Below are 20,664 nucleotides of genomic sequence, written 5' to 3'. Positions count from 1 at the left end.
ATCCTCTCCACGTCCACTCTATCCAAGCCTTTCACTATTCAGCAAGTTTCAATGAGGTCACCACCTCATCCTTCCAAACTCCAGCGAGTACAGGCCCAGTGCCATCAAACGCTCGTCGTATGTTAACCCACTTGTTGCTGGATGTTGAGCAGCATCTCTGGAGAGCATGGATGGGTGACGGTTTGGATTGGGACCCCAGATATCCTACGTCCTGCTGTCATTCCAGAAACTTGGAAAAAACTGGGATCAATCCCATTCTTGGGATGGTTGGAGGAAATGCCTTTTTAGGTGTTCTGAACAATACAATACAATACAATACAATTTTATTTGTCATTTGAACCCCATTGAGGTTCAAATGAAATGTTGTTTCTGCAGTCATACACACAAGAAACAGACCCAAGCCACAACACAATTTACACAAACATCCATCACAGCGCATCTCCTCCTCGCTGTGATGGAAGGCAAAGACTTATCTCTCCCCTGCACTCCCCATTCCCCTCCCGATGTCAGAGTCAAGGTCAAAGCCCCCGGCGGGCGATGGTAATTGTCCCGCGGCCATTAACGCCGCGCCGGGCGATGCAAGGCCACGCTCTGGGTCTTGTTGTTGGAGCCCCCGGCGGGCGCTAGCAAAGTCCCGCGGCCATTCCAAGCCACGCCGGGCGATGATGTAAGGCCCCGCTCCAGGTACTCTTCAACCCCGCAACTCGGGCGGGTGAAGTCGCCGTTGCGGAAGCCCCGAAAAGCGGTCTCCCAGCAGGGACCCGCGGGCTCCCGGTGTCACTATCCACCAGACCAGCGGTAAGCCTCCGAATCCCCGGGGTCAGGTCGCAGCAGCGCGCCACCACCGCTCCTCCCGCTCCGAACTCGGCCAGCTCCGCGATGGTGAGTAGGTCCGCAGGCTCCGGGACTGGAGCCCTAGGTCGTTCCTGCTGGAGGCCGCTCCACGGTGCTAGGCCTCAACGACAACGGAGACCCGACAGAGAAAAGGTCGGGTTCTCCGTGCAGGGGATAGATTATAAAAGTTTCCCCCCCCAACCCCCACACACATACCCCGTCAAAAAAAATAAAAACTACATTGAAACAAGACAAAAAATAATAAAAGGACAGACGGACTGCATAGGCCGCTGCCACGTGAGTTGCACCGTCCACCGGAAGAAGAGTCCCAACCCGGAACATCACCCATCCCTGTTCTCCAGAGATGCTACCTGGTCCCCTGAGATACTCCAACACTTTGTGTCCATCTAATGGTAATCACTTCAGTTTATTGCCACGCGTACCCAGGTGCGGGGAAAAGCTTTTGTTGCGCGCTAACAAAAAGACAATACATGATTACAATCGATCCGTTTACAGTTGAGTGTACAGACACATGATGAGGGAATAACGTTTAGTGCAAGGTAAAGACAGCAAAGTCCGATCAAAGATAATCCAAGGGTCACCAATGAGGTTGATAGTATTTCAGGACTGCTCTCTAGTTGTGGTAGGGTGGTTCAGTTGCCTGATCATAGCTGGGAATAGCACAGTTGGTGTCAGGAATGGTGCTGTTGGAGTCGAGGTTTAAGTGTGGAGTGATTGTAATGAATGATTACAGATCTTCATCTGGGACCAGCAGACAGAGTTGCCTGGCTACAGCACCATCTTGCCTCTATAGCCCATTATATAGTGGCTTTGCACAACAGTGGCGCACTGGTGGAGGTGCTGCCTTTCAACGCCAGACATCTGACCACGGGCGCTGTCTGTACGGAGTTTGCACGTTCTCCCCGTGACCTGCGTGGGTTTTCTCCGGGATCTCCGGTTTCCTCCCACATTCCAAAGGCGTTGTGGTTTGTAGCTTAATTGGCTTGGTACAAATGTAAGTTGTCCCTAGTGTGTGTAGGATAGTGTTTGTGTGTGGCGATCGCTGGTCGGCACGGTCTCGATGGGCCGAATGGCCCGTTTCCCCGCTGCATCTCGAAGCTAAAACTAAAAGTGTTCTGATGAGGTGAAGTATGAGTTTGGATGACCCGTGAATCATTAGACATGTACCATAATGGGCCTGTCCCACTTAGGTGATTTTTGTAGGCAACTAGTTTGTCGCCACATGTTCGCCAGTGGTCACCGTGAGTCGTCTCCTCCGTCGCGCAAAAAATCGTAGCGTCTTTCTGGTCGGCGCTAAATTTTCAACATGTTGAAAAAAATTTCGGTGACAGCGTGTTTGATGCCAATGAGCGTAGCTTGATTTCTCCTTTCGTAGGTTGTCACCAGGATGACGTTAGTTGTCATCGGTTTTTCGGTGAACTGTTACGACTACGACAGTCGCCGGCAGTTGCCGAAAAAAATTGCCAAGTGGGACAGGTCCATTAGGAATGATATTCTTCTTTCTGGAAGAATTGCGATTAAAGGCCTTAGGCTTAAGTTTATTGTTGTCATGTGTACAGATGTACAGTGAAAAGCTTTTCTTTGCGTGCTATCCAATCAGATCAGATGATGGTAAGGAATTCCCTGGTCCAATCCCATGAGATTTAATCGTAACAATAGTCTAGCGATGTGTAAATGACAATTGAAAACAAATGGGAAATAATATGGTTACATACCAGCAAATTGGCCCTGCACTCATCATGAGGTCTTATGCTAAAGTCCACAAGATGGTAGAGTCGCTGCCTTACAGCGCCAGAGACCCAGGTTCAATCCTGGCTACGGGTGCTGCCTGTACGGAGTTTGCACGTTCTCCCTGTGACCTGCGTGGGTTTTCTCCGGATGCTCCGGTTTTCCTCCCACACTCCAAAGTCGTACAGGTTTGTAGGTTAATTGGCTTGGTGTAAATGTAAATTGTCCCTAGTGTGTGTAGGATAGTGTTAATGTGCAGGGATCGCTGGTCAGCGCGGACTCGGTGGGCCTAATGGCCTGTTCCCGCGCTGTAACTCTAAACTAAATTACGGATAACTTATCCAGTTCCAAATCCAGGTCCATGTGTCCATGTAACAAGTTATGGAAACCATAGATTGAAGACTGATTGCTTAGATGGGGCATCTTGACCAGCATGGACGAGTTGGGCCGAAGGGCCTGTTTCCGTGCTGTCTGACTCCACGACTAATCTGATTTACCTTACTGTTTCACAAACTTTGCACTTTTGAGCCCCAAAATATTAATGTATATAGAAAGTTTTGATTTAATTGCAAAAGGACTGTGCAGTTATGAAATGGTATGAAAATAATTCTGTATTTTTGCTTATGATATATATATAGATATATATATGCAGTCATTGAATGAATCTTTGGCTTCAATGCAGCTTCACATATGGGTGTGTAAAAATAAATTCAAAATTTATTTTCAAAGAATGTAAAGATAAGAGTTTTGGCTGTGATTCAGCTGTGTGTGTTAAATGGTACAGGTGTGGGGGCAAAGGTTTAGCAGGGTATTTGCTTAGGTACGCTAGAGGAATTAACCTTGGGAGATTGGCTCTGAATAGGGGCTAGAAGAGCAGCCGCCTACCAAACAACACGAGGCGCAGCGGTAGAGTTGCTGCCTCACAGCGCCAGAGACCCGGGTTCGATCCCGACTACGGGCGCTGTCTGTACGGAGTTTGCACGTGACCCGTGTGGGTTTTCTCCGAGGTCCTCGGTTTCCTCCCACACTCCAAAGACGTAGAGGATTACAGGCTAATTGGCTTGGTATGAATGTAAAATTGTCCCTGGTGTGTTTAGAATAATGTTAGCATGTGGGGGTCGCTGGTCGGCACGGACTCGGTGGGCCGAAGGGCCTGTTTCCGCACTGTATCTCTGAACTGAACTAATCTAAATATACTAGGAAGGTAACAGTGTCAGATTAGGCTGGCATTCAAAGATATACCCCCCCCCTGAAGCCATTTAATACACATATTTAATGTCCAACAGCCAGAATTCCCTTTCAATGTAGTTTGGTGCAATGGAAAAATATGTAGAAAGGAAACGCTGTACATAGTTGAACGATTATATCACATTATATGGCACTTTAATTTCAAGTTACTATTTTCACGAAGAAATGACTATTTTTTTTCAAATCTTAAATTCAGGGTTGCTGTATTTTTAGACAATAATGAAGAGGAATAAAAATGAAATGCAGTTAGAAGATTCACTGCAACTGCACTGAAATATAGTTTGTTACAAATGTGAAATTAAAAATTAAATTCCCATGAGAAAAGAAATGTGATATTTGTCCAGGTGGGTAAGCCCAAGGTGAGACTGGTGAAGAATATAAAATGTTTAACCTAATACAAAATATTCAGTTCATTCAAAATATTATCCATATTGTGTTTGAGTGCAAAGCTGGAATGTGTTAATGATAACTGTGAAAAGTACTTAATGTCAATGTCGTTAGAAAATGCCAAATCAAACTGCTTTCATTATTTTTCTGTTTTCGAGATGGTTGACTGTGACATGGAAACCTACATAAAAGATTATTTCAGGATTGAAGATAAAATAAATTGATTTAACGGTAATGTCGTTGTTATTTATGTATGGAATCAAATGTTAAGGGATTAAAATAAATGTCTTTCCCTCAACATTGCCGAATCATTTATTTGCCTCACACTGTTTCAAAACAGGTGTATAAAAATCATGAGGGGAATAGATCAGGTAGATGCACAGAGTCTCTTGCCCAGAGTAGGGGGATCGAGGACCAGAGGATACATGTTTAAGGTGAAGGGGGAAAAGATTTAATAGGAATCTGAGGGGTAACTTTTTCACGCAAAGGGTGATGGATGAACGGCGTCTCTTGCCCAGAGTAGGGGAATCGAGGACCAGAGGACACAGGTTTAAGGTGAAGGGGGAAAAGATTTAATAGGAATCCGAGGGCTATCTTTTTCACACAAAGGGTGGTCGGTGTATGGAACGAGCTGCCAGAGGAGGTAGTTGAGGCTGAGTCCATCCCAATGCTTAAGAAATAGTTAGACAGGTACATGGATAGGACAGGTTTGGAGGGATATGGACCAAAGGCGGGCAGGTGGGACTAGTGTTAATGGGACATGTTGGCCGGTGTGGGCAAGTTGGGCCGAAGGGCCTGTTTCCACACTGTATCACTCTGTGAGTCTAGGACTATGACTCTATTAAGGTTGGTGTTCCTTGTTCAACACACACATACACACATCTTTTCAAATGACATTTAAAACAACGATAAAGATAGAAAACTGGAGTAACTCAGCGGGTCAGACAGCGTCTCTGGCGAAAAGGAGTAGGTGATGTTTCGGGTCGAGACCCTTCTTCAGACTGAGAGTCGGACTCTAAGCTTAGTCCCCCCAGTCTAGTTTCAGTAAAAACACTGAATCAAGCACTTGAAACAACTAGTCTTTATTTTACCAAAAGCGCGTCACAGTTCAACTACTGTACCTATCCCACCGCGGGTTCGATCCTCGTGTCTGCCTGTTCAACCCCTCTAGGCCTCACTCAGACAGAGACACTGCAGATGTTCACGCAGTCCAAAGCGCTCTCCCAGAAGATCGACTCTGAGCCTCGTGATCGCGGACCTTTGTATGTCCCTGGACCTCGTGGGGCTGAACCACATGGGGGTGGTCTCTTAATAACCCAATTACAGATATCGATTAACCCCATACATAACAGGCATTCCCCTAACCCAATGAGACAACAGTTCAATACATTGTATTCAAAACGGACTTCGAGAGGAAGTCACTAAGAAATATTTACCCTGATTTACAGAAAACCCAGACAAGGCTCAACACCTCATCCAATCAACACTTAGCAAAGTCAGACTCTGCAACATTATTTACAATTAATTACAAGGTGTATGTCTGGTTTGCAGCCATCCAATCCATTCTATGCATTTTGCACCTAATTGACAGGGTTTGCAGATATTCCCATTCTTTGCTTGCAAATTGTATCTAAACTCCAGACACTCTGGCACCTCTTTGCAGCTTGTCCCAGCTCTGCAGAGAGCAATTCCAAATTGACCAAATCTCGCAGCAACGTCTGCCCTGAAACGTTACCCCATTTTGAAGTCCCAGCTGTTCCAATTTCACCAGGATTAACAGGGGGAGAGGGAAACGAGAGAAGGTTATGTGGAGAAAGCAGAAACAGGGTACTGATACTGGATGATCAGCCATGATCATTTTGAATGGCAGTGCTGGCTCGAAGAGACTTACTCCTGCACCTATTTTCTATGTTTCTATGTTGCCTGACCCGCTGAGTTACTCCCGCACTTTGTGTCAAGTTCAAGTTCAAGTGAGTTTATTGTCATGTGTCCCTGTATAGGACAATGAAATTCTTGCTTTGCTTAAACACACAGAAAATAGTAGGCATTTACTACAAAACAGATAAATGTGTCCATATACCATGATATAAATATATACACACATGAATAAATAAACTGGTAGTGCAAATAACAGAAAGTGGTTGCTAATAATCAGAGTCTTGTGGTGTTATGTCGGACTTGAGACAAGAAGGCTAAAGTTGAGAGAGTCAAGACTCCATAATTGTCATATGTACTGGCAACAGAACGATGAAACTCCCACATCTTGCAGCTTAACATTTACGCCGATATAATATAGAAAAAAATGCAATGAATTAAAAAAACCTAACACTGTGAGCAAATCTGGGCCCAATATCTGAGAATGGATGTGGCTCTGGAGAGGGTCCAGAGGAGGTTTACAAGAATGATTCCAGGGTTAGCATATAATGAGCGTTTGACGATACTGGGCCTGTACTCGCTGGAGTTTAGAAGGTTGAGAGGGACCTCATTGAAACGTACAGAATAGTGAAAAGCTTGGATAGAGTGGATGTGGAGAGGATGTTTCCACTGGTGGGAGAGTCTAGGACCAGAGGTCACGGCCTCAGAATTAAAGGGCGCTCTTTCAGAAAGGAGGCGAGGAGAAACTTGTTTAGTCAGAGGGTGGTGAATCTATGGAACTCATTGCCACAGAGGGCTGTGGAGGCCAAGTCAGCAGCAGAGATAGACAAATCCTTGATTAGAACGGGTGTCAAGGGTTATGGGGAGAAGGCAGGAAAATGGGATTAGGAGGCAGAGATCAGCCATGATTGGATGGCGGAGTGGACACGATGGGCCGAATGGCCTAATTCTACTCCTATAACCTGTGAACGTGTGAATAGACACTAGGTGTAGGAGTAGGCCATTCGGCCCTTCGAGCCAGCACCACCATTCAATGTGATCATGGCTGATCATCCCCAATCAGTACCCCGTTCCTGCCTTCTCCCCATATCCCCTGACTCCACTATCTTTAAGATAATGATTGTAATAGTGCACTAACCAAAGTCCTTAATGCTACCAACATAGTAACGGTGAAACAGGCACATTGGATTCTCCAATTTAGGTAGGTACATAACCTTCTCCTTCTTCTCCCAAATAAACCCTTCCTTTCTGCCTACAGACAATCATGTCCATCCATCCCCATGTGCTCATCGGAAGGCCTCTAAAACACCTCGATCATGTCCAGTTCAGCTTTAATTTTCTCCCTTAGCTTTCCAAGATTGGGTACATAATGGTATGTATGGTTCTGTAGATTAGTGGGAGATTTCCCAATGTCCAGTTGTAATTCCAGCAAGTTGGAATCACATGGGGTCCATCCCATTTCTGGGAGTTAACTTTTGTTTAGTTCAGCTTATTGTCACATGCACCGAGGTGCAGTGAAAGCTTTTGTTGCATGCTAACCAGTCAGTGGAAAGACAATACATTGATTACAATCGAGCCGTCCACAGTGGAAGCTAAAGGGAATAATGTTTAGTGCAAGATAAAGTCTGATTAAAGATAGCCAAGGGTCTCCAATGAGCTAGATAGTAGATCAGGACCGCTCTCTAGTTGTTGGTAGGATGGTTCAGTTGCCTGATAACAGCTGGCAAGAAACTGTCTAATGACTTTTCAGTGTTCTGAAGAAGAGCCCCAGCCTGAAACGTCACCTATCCATGTTCTCCACAGATGCTGCCTGACCCGCTGAGTTACTCCAGCACTCTGTGAAACGTCACCTATCCATGTTCTCCACAGATGCTGCCTGGCCCGCTGAGTTACTCCAGCACTCTGTGAAACGTCACCTATCCATGTTCTCCACAGATGCTGCCTGACCCGCTGAGTTACTCCAGCACTCTGTGAAACGTCACCTATCCATGTTCTCCACAGATGCTGCCTGACCCACTCAGTTATGGTGCAGCAGCATCTATGGAGCTAAGGAAATAGGCAACGTTTCGGGCCGAAATCCTTCTGGAAATAGGCAACGTTTCGGGCCAAAACCCTTACGGGTTTCGGCCCGAAACGGTGCCTATTTCCTTAGCTCCATAGATGCTGCCTGACCCGCTGAGTTACTCCAGCACTCTGTGTCTTTCCTTGGTGAGTCAGCAGCTGCAGTTTCTTGCTTCTACACCCTGGTCTGATGTTTGTCTTCCCTCATCTCATTCAATGATCCAGCGCTGAGCGGAGGGAGGATGATGCATTAAGTGTGATAAGGCAAATTGCTTGAAGCGGTGGAAGAACAAGCTTTAGCAAACATCCTGAACACTCAAACCCGGATAATGTTAATGCGAAGAATTGGTTTATTTTTGATCAGCCTTTTTAGATAAAAGACTGAAGCAACTGAAGTGGTTGAGGAAGTGGTGTCTGTGAGGAGAGGCAGGTTTATCCACAACAGTGCTAAAGAATAAAGCCCCTGTCCTACTTAGGAAACCTGAGCGGAAACCCCTGGAGACTTTGCGCCCCACCCAAGGTTTCCGTGCGGTTCCCGGAGGTTGCAGGTGGTTGCCGGAGGTTGCAGGAAGTGGAAGCAGGTAGGGAGACTGACAAAAACCTCCGGGAACCTCACGGAAACCTTGGGTGGGGCGCAAAGTCTCCAGAGGTTTCCGTTCAGGTTTCCTAAGTGGGACAGGGGCTTAGAGAGACTGGTGTTTTCAGAGGTCTCGACCAGGGGAGTGTCTGCCTCACAGTGCCAGAGACCCGAGTTCGATCCTGACTAGGGATGCTGTCTGTAAGGAGTTTGCACGTTCTCCCTGTGACCACCTGGGTTTTCTCCGGGTGCTCGGGTTTCTTTCCACACTCCAAAGACGTGCAGGTTTGTAGGTTAATCGGCTTGGGTAAAATTGTTGCTAGTGTGTTGGGGTAGAACACGTAGACCGCGCTGACCAGCGATCACCCCGTACTCCAGCGCTCTACGGCACACGAGGGGCTAGTAATAATTTACAGAAGCCAATTATCCGACAAACCTGCACGTCTTTGGAGGGTGGGGGTGAAACCAGAGCGCCCAGAGAAAACCCACGCAGTCACGGGGAGACAATAAAATCACCCTCCATCCATAGTCAAGTCAAGTCAAGTCAAGTCAAGAGTGTTTTATTGTCATATGTCCCGGATGGGACAATGGAATTCTTTTGCAGTTCAGAGCTCATAGCTTTTTCGTTGTTGTATTTAATAGCCTGATGGCTGTGGGGAAGTAGCTATTCCTGAACCTGGACGTTACAGTTTTCAGACTCCTGTACCTTCTTCCTGATGGCAATGGTGAGATGAGTGTGTGGCCAGGATGGTGTGGGTCCTTGATGATGTTGGCTGCCTTTTTGAAGCTGTGACTACGATAGATCCCTTCGACGGTGGGGAGGTCAGAGCCGGTGATGGACTGGGCAGCGGTCACCACTTTCTGTGGTCTTTTTCGTTCCTGGACGTTCAAGTTGCCGAACCAGGCCACGATGCAACCGGTCAGAATGCTCTCTATCGGGAAGGGTCTCTAGTGAGGAATGAGCCTGGCTCTCTGGTGCCGTGAAGCAGCAACTCTACCGCTGCGCCACTCTGCCGCACAAATTAGATGGGTTTAGAGGGATATGGGCCAAATGCAAGTAGGTGGGGCTAGTGTGGATGGGGCAAGTTGGGCGGCGTGGACAAGTTGGGATGAAGTTCAAGTTCAAGTTCAAGTGAGTTTATTGTCATGTGTCCCTGTATAGGACAATGAAATTCTTGCTTTGCTTAAGCACACAGAAAATAGTAGGCATTTACTACAAAACAGATAAATGTGTCCATATACCATGATATAAATATATACACACATGAATAAATAAACTGGTAGTGCAAATAACAGAAAGTGGTTGCTAATAATCAGAGTTTTGTCCGAGCCAGGTTTAATAGCCTGATGGCTAAGGGGAAGTAGCTATTCCTGAACCTGGTTGTTGCAGTCTTCAGGCTCCTGTACCTTCTACCTGAAGGTAGCAGGGAGATGAGTGTGTGGCCAGGATGGTGTGGGTCTTTGATGATACTGCCAGCCTTTTTGAGGCAGCGGCTGCGATAAATCCCCTCGATGGAAGGAAGGTCAGAGCCGATGATGGACTGGGCAGTGTTTACTACTTTTTGTAGTCTTTTCCTCTCCAGGGCGCTCAAATTGCCGAACCAAGCCACGATGCAACCGGTCAGTATGCTCTCGACTGTGCACCTGTAGAAGTTAGAGAGAGTTTTCCTTGACAATCCGACTCTCCGTAATCTTCTCAGGAAGTAGAGGCGCTGATCCCCATGCTGTCTGACTCGATAACTCTGTGAGCAGCGAACTCTACACCCAGGTTTAGGCTGAAAGAACAGAAATACTTCTCGTTGCTGGGCTGCCCATGTACAGTGGCCGTTCCCCCCTCAGGAACTGTGAGCAAATTATCCTCTCAAAAACTCCACACAGTGGACAACAAGTTAATGGCCTTGTTTACTGTGAGCCTTTCCGATTCTACAGAAACAATTTGGGATCTATTTACCGAGTTGATAGATGTCGTGTTTCAGGATGTTCTTAACTCGCGGGAGGTTGGCCATTAATTAAAAAATGTAATTAATATATACATCACTGTGCTCTGCCCTTTGCAAGCAAGACAGTCCTCCTAGATCATAGCTGAAGCAAGTCACACAGCCCTTTATTAGTGGCAACCTCACTGGTAGAAACACATTCTACCAGCAAGACGGATCAGACATCTATATATTATATATATTACTAAAACTCTGTTCTTGACCGGTTTTGGCGATCTGTGCTGCGGTTTCCGAGAGTACGCCGCCACCTACGGCCGTCATTTTTGGCCACCTCGCTCAGAGCCCCCCTCCGCCGCATGTGTGCCGAGGATTTTTCCCGTCGATGAAAATTGACAGAGATATTAATGTTTTTACAACATTCCCCATTCTCTCTGCTGCCCCTGCTGGCGGCAGGGGGGAGGGACTATAAAACCAGGAAGTGGTGTGCCTCAATCAGTCTCTGCAAGTGGTGTGCCTCAATCAGAGTTTTGAATGACACTGACAAATGTCTACAGCACTGTGAGTACCCTTAATGTGGTTTGAAAATGAAAATATGGTTAGAGGTAAAAAAGCACTGCCTGGAAATAGTTGTTTCGGTTGAAGTAAAAAGGCACTCTCTCTTCCCCCCCCTCCCTCTCCCCCCCCCCCCTCTCCTCTCCCCCCCCTTTGTCTCCTCCCCCCCCTCCCCCCCTCTGCTCTTCCCCTCTCTCCTCTCCGCCCCTCTCCTCTCCCCCCCTCCCCTCCCCCCCCCTCCCCTCCCCCCCTCTCCTCTCTCCCCTCTCCTCTCCCCTCCCTCCCTCTCCTCTCCTCCTCTCCTCTCCTCCTCTCCTCTCCCCCCCCTCTCTCCCCCCCCTCTCTCCCCCCCCTCTCTCCCCCCCTCTCTCCCCCCCTTTCCCCCCCCCTCTCTCCTCTCGCCCCCTCTCTCTCTCTCTCTCCCCCCTCCTCCCCTCCATTAGCGTGAGTGCGGGAGGCGGGGGTAGTTAATGTGTGATGCTGCATGCCGCCTCACCCCCCCACAACCGCATGTTGGGGGAACAGACCCAATGGGTCTGCACTTGGTCTAGTTTATACTAAAGTGTTTAAGAAAGAATGGCAGAAAAATTGAAGGTAGACAAAAACGCTGGAGAAACTCAACGGGTGAGGCAGCGTTTATGGAGAGAAGGAATGGGTGACATTTCGGGTCGAGACTCTTCTTCAGACTCTGCATGGTTAGTTAATTAGTTAGTCGGTCAGTCAGTCAGTCAGCCAGCCAGCCATTCAGTCGGTTAGTCAGCTGGTTAGTTAGTCTCGGCCCGAAACGTTGCCTATTCCTTCGCTCCAGAGATGCTGCCTCACCCGCTGAGTTTTTCCAGCATTTTTGTCTACCTTAGACATTTATACTAAATATCTCTGACTGTCTCTTGTATCATGGAGCATATACAGGAAGCACAGAGACCTCTTCAGCACATCAATACCTGAACAGGTGTGACAGAAATTTGCCTTGGGCAGCACGGTGGCGCAGCGGTAGAGTTGCTGCCTCACAGCGCCAGAGACCCGGGTTCCATCCTGACTACAAGTGCTGTCTGTACGGAGTTTGTTCGCGCTCTCTGTGACCGCGTGGGTTTTCTCCGGGCGCTCCGGTTTCCTCCCAAACTCCAAAGACGTACAGGTTTGTAGGTTAATTGTGTAAATTGGCCCTAGTGTGTGGGATAGTGCTGGCGTACAGGTGATCGCTGATCGGCGCGGACCCAGGGCGCCAAATACAGCGCCTGTTTCTACTCTAAAGTCCAAAGTCCAAAGTAAGGCCCATCGTACTTTGCTGCTGACACTCGACACAGCACATTCCCGTTAGGTTTCATCCACAATACATCGTATTTTCATCAGCCTAGTTCCTCCGAATGTTTAATTCATTTAGAAGACACTTGGACAGCTACATGGATGGGAAAGGTTTAGAGGCATTTGAGCCAAGTGGAGGCAGAGGAGATTAGTTTGGTCGGCATGGCCATAATGGGCCTATGGCCTGTTCCTGTGTTGTAACCTTCTCTGGTGCATGGTCCATAACTGGAACCTTTAACTAAACATGCTGACAGACCAACACAACATAGAATTTCTAGAAAATAAAGTATGTTGGTGTAAAATATGTATTATCACAGATCACTGCTTACCACTTAGGTCACAATAGACAATAGGTGCAGGAGTAGGCCATTCGGCCCTTCGAGCCAGCATCGCCATTCAATGTGATCATGGCTGGTCATCCCCAATCAGTACCCCGTTCCTGCCTTCTCCCCATATCCCCTGACTCCGCTATCTTCAAGAGCCCTATCTAGCTCTCTCTTGAAAGTATCCAGAGAACCTGCCCCCACCGCCCTCTGAGGCAGAGAATTCCACAGACTCACCACTCTCTGTGTGAAAAAGTGTTTCCTCATCTCCGTTCTTAATGGCCTACCCCTTATTCTTTAACTGTGGCCCCTGTTTCTGGACTCCCCCAACATCGGGAACATGTTTCCTGCCTCTAGCGTGTCCCTTTAATAATCCCTTAATAATCTTGTATGTTTCAATAAGATCCCCATGGGTCACCCCATTGGAAACAACACCAACTGAAGCTGGCCTCCAGATGTGGAAGAACAGATGAGCCGCAGCCCCCATTTCCACCACGATGGACACACACCGGCCGCAGAGCGCTGACCACCAGATGTCGATGAACACTGGCTGAGCTGGAGATGTCTCAACCGATTGCGAGCCGGGGTCGGGTGGTCAAGGGTGACGATGCATGTGGGGCTAAACATCGACTGTGGCACACAGACCCAGACAATGCAACACCTACTGCAACACACACTGCTGGATCATCCATGCACCACTGCAGACCTTGCACTTCACACTCCAGTAGCACAAAGATGTGTACAGCAGTGATGAGCCACTATATAGCACAAGGTCACGGAAGAGGGAGACTGCGACAATGGGAACTTGAAATGAAAATCCAATTCTGGGAATAGAATGTCCAGTGGAGACTGTGTTCCCAACGTGTGTAACCGCCCTGCATTAAGCAAGCGGGCAGGTAGAGCATTTGCAGGCGGTATTGTAAGTAGTTTGTCCGTTCCTCATGAAGATGTAGCACGGTGGCGCAGCGGCAGAGTTGCTGCCTTACAGCGCTATCAGCGCCAGAGTCCCGGGTTCGATCCCCACCACGGGTGCTGTCTGTACGGAGTTTGCACGTTCTCCCCGTGACCCGCCTGGGTTTTCTCCGGGACTCCCACGCTCCAAAGACGTGCAGGTTTGTAGGTTAATTGGCTTTGGTATAAGTGTAAATTGTCCCCAGCGGGTGTAGGATAGTGTTAGTGTACGGGGATCGCTGGTCGGTACGGACTCGGTGGGCCGAAGGGCCTGTTTCCGCGCTGAATCTCCAAACGAAACTGAACTAAGAGGTGAGCTCGGTCTAACTCGTTGTATGCGAGGCTGGCAGTAAGTGAAACGCTGTAATTGCGCTGAACAAACAAGTCACTCACTTTCCTTTACACAAGACCCCGTAACTATTGATGTTACAGTCATATAAATCCTACTTTGGGGAATTAGTTCAGTCACTAACGGAAAATAAAAATCCCTCTTTATGCCGATGTGTTCAATACTATATAGAGATTCTCCATTGCACAGTCAATATATATTAAGCTTTCATCGGGTCAATGGTCCATTTGTATGTCAACATCGCGATTTACTGCGATCTTCCACGGCCTCACAGGTGAAACAGATGCAAGGAATTAAGCTGTGGGAAGGAACTGATTCCTGGGATGTCAGGACTTTCATATGAAGAATGACTGGATAGACTCGGCTTGTACTCGCTAGAATTTAGAAGATTGAGGGGGGATCTTATAGAAACTTACAAAATTCTTAAGGGGTTGGACAGGCTAGATGCAGGAAGATTGTTCCCGATGTTGGGGAAGTCCAGAACAAGGGGTCACAGCTTAAGGATAAGGGGGAAGCCTTTTAGGACCGAGATGAGAAAAACATTTTTCACACAGAAAGTGGTGAATCTGTGGAACTCTCTGCCACAGAATGTAGTTGAGGCCAGTTCATTGGCTATATTTAAGAGGGAGTTAGATGTGGCCCTTTTGGCTAAAGGGATCAGGGGGTATGGAGAGAAGGCAGGTACGGGATACAGAGTTGGATGATCAGCCATGATCATATTGAATGGCGGTGCAGGCTCGAAGGGCTGAATGGCCTACTCCTGCACCTATTTTCTATGTTTCTATGTTTCTATGAACTGCAGATGCCGGTTCAATCCGAAGATAGACAAAAAATGCTGGAGTAACTCAACGGGACAGGCGGCATCTCTGGAGAGAAGTCTGAAGAAGGGTCTCGACCCGAAACATCACCCATTCATTCTCTCCGGAGATGCTGCCTGTCCCGCTGAGTTACTCCAGCTTCTTGTGGCTATCTGCAGTGAAATGCATGTTTGGCATCGAGCTCAGCAAAGCTACCCCATACACAAATACATCATCATCATCGGCGGTCACTCGAAGCCAGTATGACTGTCCTCTTTTGGGGGGACGCCTGTGCGTGACTTTGTTTAACGTGGGGAGACTGGTGCACAGACAGCCACCCCACGTGGGGTCCTTGACAGATCTGGGTCAGGATCCAGTGGCATGGAGTCCAAGACGACCGGAGACCCTTTTCTGCCGCAGCCTTCATCCGCCTTCCCAGCCGTTGTGACGCTCCACTAAGGTCAGCCATCGTCCTCCGCCTGTTCCACCGTTGAGGTCTTGGTTGGATTGGCTCTTTGTCAGAGATCTCCCCCTCGACCTTACCGCCATGGGTGGCCCTACCAGGAGCATCGATAGCTCCAGACGGCATCGCTCTCAGGATCTCAGGTCCACACAAGCTTCTCCACCACCACAAGGTGACAATCCACGGTGAAATCACCTCGGTCAGTACAGAATGTACGCAACAGAACACTGAGTCCTTATGTAAGAGGTGACATTTTGGTGCCATTTACAGCTGGTAACAAAGGCCCATTGCAGCCGTCCCGTGGTCTGAGGTCCCTCTCCTCGCTCGGCCCACTCCGGCCCTCGTTCCTACTGCAGCCGACCTCAAGGGTTCAGAAGGGCAGGACCCCCCGCGCCCTAGGCCCAGCGTCACCATGCTTAACATGTTTTATCTCACATCTGTATCTGATATTTAAAAACCGCTCCTTCCTGCATAATTGACAGTTGTCCTTCATCCAGACCTCTCAGTAAGAATGGTGGTACGGTGGCCCAGCTGGTAGAGTTGCTGCCTCACGCCTCCAGAGACCCCGGTTCGATCCTGACCTTGGGTGCTGTCTGTGTGGTGTTTGCACGCTCTCCCTGTGACCGCATGGTTTCATTAGTCAGAGGAGCAGAATTAGACCCTTCGGCCCATCAAGTCTACTCTGCCATTCATACACGGCTGATCTATCCTCCTAACCCCATTCTCCTGCCTTCTCCCCGTAACCTCTGACACCCGTACAAATCAAGAATCTATCTATCTCTGCCTTAAATATATCCACTGACTTGGCCTCCACAGCCGTCTGTGGCAAAGAATTTCACAGATTCACCACCCTCTGACTAAAGAAGTTCCTCCTCATCTCCTTCCTAAAGGAATGTTCTTTCCTCCGGGTGCTCCAGTTTCCTCCCACATCCCAAAGACGGGCGGGTTTGTCGGTTAATGGGCCCTCTGTAAATTCCTCCTTGTGTGTAGGGAGTGAATAAGAAAGTTGGGCAACACACAACTCGTGTGAACGGGTGATTGATGGTCGGCGTGGATTCGATGGGCTGAATGGCCTGTTCCATGCTGTACCTCTAAAAAAAGGTATCGTTTCTTTTGACTAAGGGCGGCACGGTGGCGCAGTGGTAGAAGTACAACCTTACAGCTCCAGAGACTCGGGTTCGACCCTGACTACGGGCGCTGTCTGTACGGAGTTTGCACGTTCTCCACGTGACCTGCGTGGATTTTCTCCAAGATTTTTGGTATCCTCCCACACTCTAAAGACGTGCAGGTCTGTAGTTTAATAGGCTTGGTGTATATGTAAAATTGTCCCTAGTGTGTGTGTAGGATAGTGTTAGTGTGCGGGGATCGCTGGTCGGTACGGATTCGGTGGGCCGAAGGGCCTGTTTCCGCGCTATATCTCTAAACTAAACTAAACTATAATGAATACAACCATTGGAATGATGGAAAATAGAATGAGCCCTGTATGTACTTTGTATTCATGTATTTTGTGTTTTTTAATTTGTGTATTTTGCATTTTAGAGTTTTTATGACTGTTATGGAGCGGCTGGGCTTGTACACTCTGGAGTTTAGAAGGATGAGAGGGGTTCTTATTGAAACATATAGGATTATTAAGGATTTGGACATGCTGGAGGCAGGAAACATGTTCCTGATGTCGGGGGAGTCCAGAACCAGGGGCCACAGTTTAAGAGTAAGGGGTCAGCCATTTAGAACGGAGACGAGGAAACACTTTTTCACACAGAGAGTGGTGAGTCTGTGGAATTCTCTGCCTCAGAGGGCGGTAGAGTCGGTTCTCTGGATGCTTTCAAAGGAGAGCTAGATAGGGCTCTTAAAGCCCCTGTCCCACGGTACGAGTTCATTCCAAGAACTCTCCAGAGTTAAAAGAAAAATCAAACTCGTGGTAAGCACGGAGAATGAACGTAGCGGGTACGTCGGAGCTCGGGGACGTCTCTTAGCGGCTCGTAATGCTAACGGCAGGTAAGCACGGGAAGACTCGTGAAGATTTTTCAACGTTGAAAAATGTCCACGAGAGCCCCGAGTACCGACGAGCGGCCATTACCGTAAATCTCCGAGTTCGAATCAGGGCAAACTCGGGAGTACTCTTGGAATGAACTCGTACCGTGGGACAGGGCTTTCAAAGATATCGGAGTCAGGGAATATGGGGAGAAGGCAGGAACGGGGTACTGATTGGGGATGATCAGCCATGATCACATTGAATGGTGGTGCTGGCTCGAAGGGCCAAATGGCCTCCTCCTGCACCTATTGTCTATTGTTGGCCGATCAATATCCCTCCTGGGTCAAATATTCTATCGCAGCTTATTGTATCATTTCGAGTCAACTCATCTTATTGTGCTTATGCAAGTTCCATTTTGTCCCTCTCCTGAATATCTTTCCCCTTCAAGTCTTCATCCAATTCTCGCTGTTGAAAGTAATCATTGCCGTCTCTCAGAAAGTATATTTCAAATCATAAACGCTCCCGTCCTAATAGCAAAATAAATTCCTTTCTTCATGCCTGTGGTAATTTAGCCACCTCCTTGATCATCCCACTTTAACACAGATTATTACCACTGCTATGATTGTAAAAGGGAAAGGAATGACTAAACCTTTGATTGGACACTGCAGAAATTCATACTAATGCAAAAGCACAAACTCATTGCACTAATTAAATGCCTGATTTAAATAAAAATCAAAAATCGTTGGATAAACGCAACAGATTTTTACTTAAAACAGCAACAATAGAGAGAAGACCAAAATTGTTTTAGTTTTCCCGGCCAATGGCTCTCCGCAGATGCTGCCCCGAATATGTACAGCATTTTTTGATATTATTTCACATTTGCAGTTTTATGCTTTTCAATTATAGTCACAGAGTCATAATGGCTCGCGGTGGCGCAGCGGTAGAGTTGCTGCCTCACGGCGCCAGAGACCCGGGTTCGATCCCGACTACGGGTGCTGTCTGTACGGAGTTTGTACGATCTCCCCGTGACCTGCGTGTGTTTTCACACCGGGAGTTTCCTCCCACGCTCCCACGCTAACGTACAGGTTTGCCGGCGGTCGGCGCGGACTTGGTGGGCTGAAGGGGCTGTTTCCATGCTATCTCTAAACGGAACGAAGCTAAGATATGCACAGTGTGGAAACAGGCCCCTCGGCCCAGCTTGCCCATTGCCGGCCAAGATGCCCCATCTAATCTTCTCCCATTTGCCCATGTTTCGCCCATATCCCTCTAAACCTTTCCATGGAGCTGTGCAGCAGGGGGACAGGCCCTTCGGCCCGCCTTGTCGATACTGACCATGTTGGTACATTGGCTGGACCTCACTTGCCTGCCTTTGGCCCATTGCCGTCGAAACCCTTAAGGGCCATAGAGGGAGTACAGAGAAGGTTCACCAGACTGATTCCTGGGGTGTCAGGACTTTCATATGAAGAAAGACTGGATAGACTCGGTTTGTACTCGCTAGAATTTAGAAGATTGAGGGGGGATCTTATAGAAACTTACAAAATTCTTAAGGGGTTGGACAGGCTAGATGCAGGAAGATTATTCCCAATGTTGGGGAAGTCCAGAACAAGGGGTGACAGTTTAAGGATAAGAGGGAAATCTTTTAGGACCGAGATGAGAAAAACATTTTTCACACAGAGAGTGGTGAATCTCTGGAATTCTCTGCCACAGAATGTAGCTGAGGCCAGTTCATTGGCTATATTTAAGAGGGAGTTAGATGTGGCCCTTGTGGCTGAAGGGATCAGGGGGTATGGAGAGAAGGCAGGGATGGGATACTGAGTTGGATGATCATATTGAATGGCGGTGCAGGCTCGAAGGGCCCAATGGCCTCTACCCCTGCACCTATTGTCGATGTTTCTATGTTTCTAAGGGCCTGTCCCATTTACGCAATTTTTTTGGGCAACTTGCCGGCACCCGTCATAGTCGCAGCAGGTCAACGAAAATTTTCAAAATGTGGAAAATCCAGCGGTGACCAGAAAAAGGTCCGACTCTTTGAGCGACTCCTCACCACCGCATTCGCGGGGTGACGCCTGTTTGGTGGCGACTAGTCGCCCAAAGAGTCGTACCTTTTTCTGGTCGCCGCTGGATTTTCAACATTTAAACCATTTTCGGCGACCTCCAGCGACTATGACGGGTGCCAGCAAGCCGCCCGAAAAAAATCGCGAGTTTCCCCGATGTTATTTACAACCCGTCTCTCACTTAATGGATGTTAATGCACTTTATGGCTGGTAAATAAAAGAATTGTCATATCGGCTGCATTACAGTAACTGATAGCAGGTATATAATGTCCGTAAGCCTTTACTGAGCAAACGCCATGTTAAAAAACAAATGACGCATTCAGTAATTATTGACAAGGGCTATTTGGAAGTAAAGTATATTTGAGATCTTCAGTAGATCGTAGCCTGAACACAGATTCATCACAATCTATCCTTCTGTGGATCACGCCATCCCACGCCATGAATTGGCCCATCAGGGAACCTCCATGCCGAAGGTCATCTCTGTTCTTCCCAGGCAACCATCCTACCACACACAACCAGAGAGCAGTCCTGAACTTGTGTAAGAAAGAACAGCCGAAGGAGGACACAAAACACTGGGGTTAAACCCCTGTCCCACGGTACAAGTTCATTCCAAGAGTTCTCACGAGTTGGCCCTGATTCGGTAATGGCCGCTCGTCGGTACTCGGGGCTCTCGTGGACATTTTTCATCATGTAGAAAAATCTTCACGAGTCTTCCCGTGCTTACCTGCCGTTAGCGAGTCTTCCCGAGTACCTGCCGTTAGTGCTAAGAGACGTCCCCGAGCTCCGACGTACCCGCTACGTTCATTCTCCGTGCTTACCACCAGTTTGATTTTTTTTAAACTCGGGAGAACTCTTGGAATGAACTCGTACCGTGGGACAGGACTATAACTCAGCGGGTGAGGCAGCATCTCTGGAGAGAAGGAATGGCCGACTGTTCGGGTGGAGGCCCTAAGAGTCCTTCTCTCCAGGGGTGATGTCTCACCCGCTGAGTTACTCCAGTATTTTGTGTGTACCTTCGAAGTCCTGAACTACTATCTACCTCATTGGAGACCCTCAGGCTATCTTTGATCGGACTTTACCTTGCACTAGACGTTATGCCCTTGTCATGTATCTGTACACTGTGAACGGCTCGATTGTAATCATGTATTGTCTTTCTGCTGACTGGATAGCACGCAACAACAAGCTTTTCATTGTACCACGGACATTCTTGCTATTGAGGGAGTGCAGCGTAGG

This window comes from Amblyraja radiata, chromosome 22 (genome assembly GCF_010909765.2).
Source record: "Amblyraja radiata isolate CabotCenter1 chromosome 22, sAmbRad1.1.pri, whole genome shotgun sequence".
Lineage (NCBI taxonomy): Eukaryota > Metazoa > Chordata > Chondrichthyes > Rajiformes > Rajidae > Amblyraja > Amblyraja radiata.
This window is presented reverse-complemented; position numbering follows the sequence as displayed.